Source organism: Lactuca virosa, chromosome 2, assembly GCF_052849685.1.
Source record: "Lactuca virosa cultivar CGN04683 chromosome 2, Lactuca_virosa_CGN04683_v6, whole genome shotgun sequence".
Classification (NCBI taxonomy): Eukaryota; Viridiplantae; Streptophyta; class Magnoliopsida; order Asterales; family Asteraceae; genus Lactuca; species Lactuca virosa.
The window spans coordinates 186,123,536-186,133,169 of NC_136427.1; positions in this window are offsets into that span (position 1 = coordinate 186,123,536).

A 9,634-nucleotide genomic window follows, 5' to 3' on the forward strand; every position below is an offset into this window, starting at 1 on the left:
CTACCTTCCACATCTACCCGTACTTTCATCAAGGATTGCTTCGACTTCACCAAGTCCCTTTTACCGATACCCTTTCCACTGACCTCATCCTAGGCTTTCCTAGGGCACTCTCCGACCTACCCTCCGCCATCAGCTGCACTAGGAGTCCCCACCACTTCCCCCTAACTAACTTGCGGATGCTGTTACATATCCGTTCCTTAGCTAGTTGAAGGTGGCCAGAACCCCCATAGCACAAAGCAAGCAGCATTCGAGCATTGGGTAACCAAATCAGGCATAACCTACACATGCCATCCTACTGTTGACTAAACAGTCCTAGTATACAGCTCATACAACAGGCATATAAGGCTTAGTGAGTTCCCCCATCATACCACATACCATACAATATCCTCGGTATCTTTCAACCGGTAATCATCGTCGGTATCTTTCAACCGGTAATCATCGTCGGTATCTTTCAACCGGTAATCATCATCGGTATCTTTCAACTGGTAATCATCATCGGTATCTTTCAACCGGTAACTGTCATCGGTATCTTTCAACCGGTAATCATCATCGGTATCTTTCAACCGGTAACTGTCATCGGTATCTTTCAACCGGTAACTGGGGACTATTCCACCCCCTACCACTAGCATACAACAACAAGATATAAACATACAGTCAGGCATATCCGGGTACTGACCTACCCTTTGGTCCTAAGGACCGCTATCAGGGAAACCGATCCCTATCATACACGTAACATATCATACAAATAAAACTCATGACCAAAGCATGTAACCAGACCAAGATAATTATCACAAAGACAATCATCTTCTAAACACTCCTCTTTGGTGGGCCGACATTGTGGCCTTAGACCCACCCCTACTGGAAGGTAACTCACCTCGTACGAGAAACTGCTGATAAGCTGTGCGGGAAACCTCCGTCCGCTGCTGCTCCGGAAATCCTCCGGCTACAATCCCCACAAAACACTCAGTTAGAAACTGATATCTACTCTTAGGGTAAAATGAATATTTTACCCCTAACCAACTCCAAGTCAAAGTCAACTTCCAGTTGACCCGACTCGCCGAGTTGGTCCGTCAACTCGTCGAGTCCCTTCCCTTTACTCGTCCTTATCCATGACTCGACTCGTCGAGTTTGGCAACGACTCGACGAGTTCCCCTTCCTTACGAACATCAATGAACCTTCATCCGACTCGCCGAGTCGTATGAACACTCGTCGAGTTCACCTTCAACTGATGAACAATTCCTGACCTCGACTCGCCGAGTTGTATGAACAACTCGTCGAGTTCATCTTCAAACATAAGGAGATTGCCTTGGACTCGCCGAGTCTGTTCTAGCACTCGTCGAGTCCCATGAACTCCAGGTCTAAAATTAAGTCCAATGCGTTGGGTCACTCTTTCTGTCCTGCTACAACCCTTCTAACACCCAACTGAGTCCTTCTGACCCTCAACAGATATGTGACTCAAAGCCTTGGACTCGTCGAGTCCCAAGAACGGACTCGCCGAGTCGATAACGTCCACACCCTAAATCCTCGATTTCTGATGTACAACACTTGTCCAAATGATAGATCCAACCCCTAAGCTCGATCTAGCATGTAAAGTTTCGAACTTTACGTGCATGCATGGGACTTTTGAGCTTAAAAGGCTCTAAAATGGCTCTTATGTTGCATGGGGCCTTCCTTGAGTGCAAAAGCAACCCAAATCTGCCTTGTGACCCCTCCCAAGACTTAGATCCGAAGTCTTGACCCCCAACCATGTTTGCAATCATGGTTGCCTACCTCATATGGCTTAAAAAGCCCTAAATCTTCCCCAAAAAGGGATCTAACAAACAAGCAAGCAAGGTACAGACTTTATACCTTTCAAAGACTGCAAATGATGAACCAAACTCGAATCCTTCAGTCTCCTCTTGATCCTTCTATGCTCTTCCTTCTTCCTTGAGGTCAAAACCCACAAAAATCACTCAAAAGCCTTAGATCTTGCACCAAAACACTTAGGGTTTGCTATGGAGGGTTTCTGGGAGCATAAAGGGGCGATGGAGGCTGTATAAGGTTGTTTAAATAGGGTACAAACCCTCAGATTGGGGTTTTGTCCAGTCAGAGCCTACTCGTCGAGTCCGGGACTCGACTCGACGAGTCCATCACTTAAACCCCGTGCCTCATCCCGCTTCTACTCGGCGAGTTGGTCCTTCAACTCGCCGAGTCCAAGGCCAAAAATGCAAATACTTAAATAAGAATACATACCAAGAACCAGGTGCTATAGTAACAACTATAAATAGTTTGTAAAGTAATTTGAAACCAAAATTTGTAGATTAAATTGATCAGCATGATTAAAAAAAAACATATTTATAGTCAATTAAGTGTAGGTGTCCCGGACAGGTTTGCCAATTACAGAGGTGTTCCAAATGCATCCAACAATAAACAATTTTAAGTCAATTTCATCGTTCTTCCACTTTCTGTACATAAGAGATTCACACTTCTTTATTAAGCCCTTGACCAACTAAAAGACATATAACCCTATATAATCAACATCTCTTTTAATAAATGCTACATATGAACACATATCAATCGGAAAAAAAAACCTTGCAATGGGAAGTACCATCTTCTTCAATGACCCAAACAAATCCTTTCATGACTTGGCAAAATAAAAAAATAAATAACTAATGGTAAAGTGAGGCATCGGTTAGATTACCTTCTAAGAAAATGATGATAGTGATGAAGGTCATTGTGTTTGGGGTGAATATAAAAGGAATGGAGAAGATTACTATCGTGTTTCTTTATGCAAAAACTTGTAGTTAAGTGAGGGTGCAAACCTTAGCTCTGGATAATTTGACGACGATGAAGGCGATGGTGGTCAAATATAGTTAACCTTTGTATGTACTGAAATCTTTATGCAGAGTAGGAAAACGATTGTAAGGAAGAAACAAACCTGATTTACCAGTGCTGAAGCGATGGTGACGGCGAAGGTAGTGGTTGGAAGACTTTCAAAATGTTTGAGGCAGTAGGGGTACCTTGTGGCGGAGACGTCATCATCATCTAGGGTTTAAGGTGAATTTTTTCAACAGAATTTGAGGGATGGCAGTGTGGTGGTTGATAGTGGCTATCGAGTAGTAGAGTTCTTATGGGCGCATCTATCTCATATTGACCGCTTCAATTGGCCTTTGACCAATTCAATTGTGCCACATTGAAGGAATACTGATTCTTTGATTCTTTGACCGATATTTTTGTTGACCAAATCTAATTTTATGCATAAACTCATTGTACACATAGCATTATTTTTTGTACCTCTTAAAATTCAGCAAAACATGCTAAATGATAAATGCTTTTTAAGGTATATATATATATATATATATATATATATATATATATATATATATATATATATATATATATATATAACACGTGAAACTACTTTTGACATAAAGTGAATTTTTATTATATTTAAGTTTTGGTGAATAGAAAACTCCATATAAAATGTGGAAGAATGTCAAAAAAGTTGGTATAAAAGAATTCTGTCATTCTGTTCCATTTAAAAAGAAAGGTATGAATTTTAAAATTCCATTTCAACGAATTTTTATTGTGATGTCAGGGAATCTTTAGTTTGGGAAAAGTAACAAACATAGGATAACGATTTAAATGATGAATATAAGGTGCAATTGTAACGTGGACACCTTCATAAGAGTTGTTACAAGATGTTCACTGAGAATATTTTGTTGTGTCATGAGATTCGATTGTCTAAGTTGATCTTCAATCATGTGTACATAGAAACACCTTCTCATGTCGGGAATGTGGGATGTGTAGTATTCTCAAGTTGAATGATAAATGATATAATTTCTCTAATTATTCACAAATTTATTATTTCAGTTATATGTTGTTATCAAAAGATGCCGGACGTCCCATCAACATACAGTCATAAACCATAATTGATTTAATCAACATTAAATAGTACTACTTTACCTAGAATAGATACTCGTGATATATTTTACCTAGAATAGATACTCGTGATATATATATATATATATATATATATATATATATATATATATATATATATATATATATATTCAAAAGTTAAATGAACAGTTATTCGTCTGCTGTGTACATCTACCAACTCTAACAAAGATCTAGACTCAGTATCGTATAGGTTCAAGAATACATGTTGGCAAAGAAACAAGAGTTTTAGCCATGTATCAGCACCAATGCTTACCATTAAGGCACTATGATTATCTACTTCATGTGCAAACAATAGTAATTAACCTATATAATCTCTAGCTAATTCTCAGAATTTTGGTTTTATCTAATATCGTAAAAATCGTTCGACGGAAGCTCGACGGGGGCTATGATTAATCGGTATTGACGGAGATTTATCGGGGACCACATACTATTAATAAAATATTAAAATTAATCAAAAATTAATATATTTTAAGAAAAACAATTATTTCAAAATTAGAAAATAAGAAAATTTGTAATTTGAAAATTTGAAAATTTGAAAATATGAATATTTTGGTATAATATTTGAAATTTTGAAAAGTTGAAAAGTTTGGAGTAAAAAAAAAGTTGATTTTTTTTTTTGACCTTTTTACCTTTGTTGACTGATTAATCCCTCCAAGACCGATTAATCCTACCAAACCCGATTAATCCCTAATTTCCGTCAAACACCTCTAATCCTAGTCGGTTGGAGAATGCCAATCGATTAATCCTGATTTCTGCAACCTTGGTTTTATCGATGAAAAATATGATTTTATTTTTTTAATAGAAAATATCAAAGTTGTTGAAAAATTTATAAAAATGGGATTTTGACCGGTGGTGATAGTAGTTTTTTAGCAACCAAAATATTAGTTTATTTATTTATTTATTTTTTGTATTTGTAAACAAAATACTATCTTTTTTAATCTTAATTTATTATTTTGTACTAATTATTTTTATTTTTATTTTATTATTTTACTGTAATCTTATTATTTTTATTTTATTTTAATTCTATTCTATTCTTGTAGTATAATCTTATCCAATTCGCTCTATCTAGGTAAAATGAAAATATTTTAATTTTATTATACATATCTTATTATATTATCTTACTGTTTTTATTGTAATCTTATAGTAACAATACACTAATTTTATTGTATTTTCCTCTTTTGATCTAGAAGACATTGAATATTATCTTAATGTTTTTATTGTATTTTTTCTGTCTAATCTATATAGTCAGGGTCGAAGCAACGGCCTAGGGTAGCAAATGTATTAGATGCATAACTTTTACCCAACAAAATTAGCGGTGGTATTAGATTTCCCCTTAATCTCGCCTACATACACTAGTTTCATATATTTCTAAGAATTGAAAATTGGAATTTGAAAGCATTGGATAATCATTTCTCTAGGACCTCACTTTAGTTTAGTGTATATTCGTCTATCAAGTATCAACTCAACCTCTTCGAGTAATTGCTAATTGCTGATTGGAAATTGGAATTGAAATGTTTTATCTTTATTAGAGTATTAAATATCTAATATAGATTTAGAGTCATATCACTTGGGCTGATATTTCATATAGTATTAGAGATTCAGAATCATATTACTTAGGTTGACGTTCCATGTGGGTTTTGAAATGATGAGATATCAATCCAAGAGATGCATTCTAAAAAAATCAACCCAAGTAATTATTATGTAAAAGTAAAATGATACATATATAGATTGTTCATTTCCAAACTATTGACAAACAACCACAAAATCATTGTTTTGCATATCATATATGAAGTGATGAAGTTGCATGCTTCTTATTGACGAGGAAATAATTAAAAGCACACTTTAAAGTGAAGAAGTAATAGTCATGTTATGTTATTCCATGTTCTTCGTATGAGGAAGAACATGTAATATCTAGTAACTTAAATAAGCTCGTTAGACTTTGAAGTGAATTCATATTAATTATGTTAATTCAATAGGTAAAAGCTCCATTTTAAATGACTAATCACAATAGAGCTTGCAGCAAATCTCTTTTCAAGTTCATGGCTCTCTTAGGTTGGATGGTTCGGAACTTCTGATGATGATGTCAGTGTGCACCGAATTACTAGGTAAGCCTTATGTTACTAAATTTGTTCTTTTATTTTCTATTTTGTCCCATGAGATCATCTCGTTTTAAGGAAAATATTTTGATATTAAATTTTTTATAAAAGTGTTTTTCAAATAAAAATCCAGGAGTATTGCTACAAAAATTTATATGGTATGTAGGGTGTTTGTGATTGCCATGTACATATAGGGCTTTAAATAGCATTTTATCTATTTGGTCTTAGATAACCAGAATCACACAATTAAATATTATTATTTTATTATAATCATATTGTATTCTCTATATTTTACTATAATGTTATTTTATTTTCTATTTGATCCAAATAATTTAAGATCAGATATAAAATATTGTTTTATGATAATTAATATTGTATTCACTATATATGAGAAAAATAATGTATGTTATTGCATTTCATCTATCTAATCAAGAGGCAACAAGCATTATCTTACGCTATTATCTATTTTAGTTCCAAAAAAACGTTGAAACGTCATTTTATATCTGAAAAACCCACTAAAAGTCAGTTTATTTCTGAAAAACCCTTAGAACTGGAAGAGAATTTTTTGTTATCTCAAATGTATAAAGATTATCTGGTTTTGTATCTTACTATGTTCATAAAAACTAAAATCATGACTTTTTAATCAATAAAGCAAAAGTTTCAATAGTTTACTAAAGAATATCCTATTATACATGTAAATATTATGCATAATTTTTAAACACCATACCATTTAAATACATTGGTGTCATCACTAGTATATACATATATGTATCTATTGACACTAAACCACAATGCACCCAAATTTCATAATATATTACACTCTCTGTAGTCTGTAATATTGCATATCTTACGACGTGCATTGGTATAAATAGAAGGCATCATTTGCAATAATATCATTGGCCAATCCAAAAGTCTCATCCATAACACATACATACTGGAAACTTGTCCAAATACGGGGTTACAAAAACCATCTAAGAGTTATAGAGAACCATTTATAAATATAAAATATAAACCGAATGTATTGGGGATATCTCCAGAAAAGTCCCAATATTTTGGGCAAATTTTTAATAAAGTCCTAAATTTTATTTTTTGAATAAAAAAGTCCTGACATTTTCACCTTTTGAATAAAAAAGCCCAAGAAACCGGCTAATTTATTCATTTTAGCCATTTTGACATGTTCAGCAGGTCATAGGACCAAATTGTTAAATTTTTCGAAAATAATGAGACTTTTTGCAGATTTCGTTAAAAATTTTATATAATGTATAAACATATTTTTTACATATCTATATCTATTTTTACATATTTGTGTATTTTTTTATGTTTTTATATGTATATATTTACGTATTTTTATGTATTTTAAATATATAAACATATTTTTTTTACTTATTTATATGTATTTTTAACCAATTTACATATTTTTTATGTGTTTTTTTATGTATTATGTATTTATATGTAATTCTATGTATTTTTATGTGTTTTTTTACGAATTAAACGAGCATGAGTCGAGCTCGAGCCTAAATATGAGGCTCGTTCATGGGCTCGCGAGCCTAAACGAACTTAAACGAGCATATATATATATATATATATATATATATATATATATATATATATATATATATATATACGTATGTACATATACACACACACAGATATATATATATATATATATATATATATATATATATATATATATATATATATATATATATATATATATATATATACACACACACACACATATAGGCTCGATTAGGCTCGCGAGCCCACTAAATTGTTCACGAGCCGAGCTCGAGCTTCATTTTAAGGCTCGAATCGAGCTCGAGCTCGAGCTCGAGCTTCCTCAAAATTAAACGAGCCGAGCTCGAGCTTGGTCAGGCTCGAGCTCGGCTCGGCTCGTTTCACCCCTATCATTATGTCAGGCCATATTGATTATTTTATTACATAAATAAATTTCCATTATGGATTATGTATTAGTTTCCTTTTTATACATAAGGTCTAGTTACAGTGGTGACACTCCATATCAACTCCATAATAAGAAGAACATATCAATCTACCATGACATCGTATACATTGACATGTCCCTATAAAATAGAGGTGTCACCTCGGTTCCTAGCATTGGAACATCATGTTTATAAACTAGGATTCATCATAAATAAATGTAATTTATATTCAATGTACGCATGAGCACACCTAATTTATTTTCATCATTCCAATGACACACTATGATATGATATGCATGATGCCATAATTGTTGGGGATATGTCCACATACATAACAATTTAATAACATTATTAATGATACAATACTCGCTCAAAATGACAAGAACAATTAGAAGGATTAGTTCATTATTTCATCATATGTATAATGGATTAATTAAAAATTAGAAAGGATGAGGGGCTGAGAGGCTTAATTAATACAGTATATGGTTGGAATGACAACTTGAGACAAATACGGGTTGATGTGGAAGGTAGTATTGGGACTCGTACTAATGAATGCATTGGATTCGTACGCGGACCAAGAAGGAATCTTAAGGAACTAAGGACATTGCAGGAGTGTGTGGATGTTTGTGTATGCGCTTTAGCCTGATTCTGATGGTTTTCTTATGTGTTTCGGTATGGTGGTTACCCGAGGTTTAGGCTCCAGTGACCCCGAGAGGCCGAGTGCCAGTGATGATGAGATTTGTAGGGTTGTTGTCGTCGAGGTGGCCGCGAAGATCAGTGGGGCTATACCAGAGATGTTTAGGTCTATTAAGACCATGCTGATTGAGACTTTAGACGAGCGTTATACCGTCGTCACTGAGGTTGTTGTGGTCGCAGCCACCGCGACTGTTGCAGCTGTGAGACCATAGGAGGTGATTCGTTGTGGTACCAGGAGTTCAACAACATGAAGCCACACGAGTTTAATGGGACCGAGGATCTAATCGCTATGATGAGATGAATTCCTGACGTTGAGGGTTATTTTTACACTTGCTCCTGTTCGGAGAATCTGACGGTTTGTTTCGCGTTGAACCTGCTTTGCTTGAGAGCGAAGGATTGGTGGAATTTTGTGACAGTTGATTATTCTCTTGCAGAGTGTTCTGCGGTGACCTGAGAGAGATTTTATGAGATGTTCATAGATGAGTTTTTACCAGTGGTTGAGAGAGAGAGAGAGAGAGAGGTTGTCCAAGAGTTCATGTCTCTCAAGCAGAAGACAGAGACGGTGACTGAGATCACCAGGATGTTTCATGAGAGGGACACGTTCCGCCCTGAGCACATGTCGACTGAGCAGGCACGTGTGAGCCGGTATCTGAGTTTTCTGAGGACGTATATCCGTGAGTTCGTGTCGAACACTTCGTATTGGAAATTGGTTGAGCTGCAGACCAATGCCAAGAGGAGAGAGATTGAGTTGGAGACCAAGGCTAGGGAGGACAGGGAGATTCAGGTGAGAGATAGGAGACCATTCCAGTCACAGCCGGTGACTAAGTAGCCCAAGCCCGCTGACTCAAGAGTTGGAGGCCAGAAGGTTCACACTTGTGGTAAGTGCAGCAAGGGGCATGAGAGACTCTGTCGATCCGAGAATGCTTGCTACATGTATGGCAAGGAGGGGAATTTGGCTAG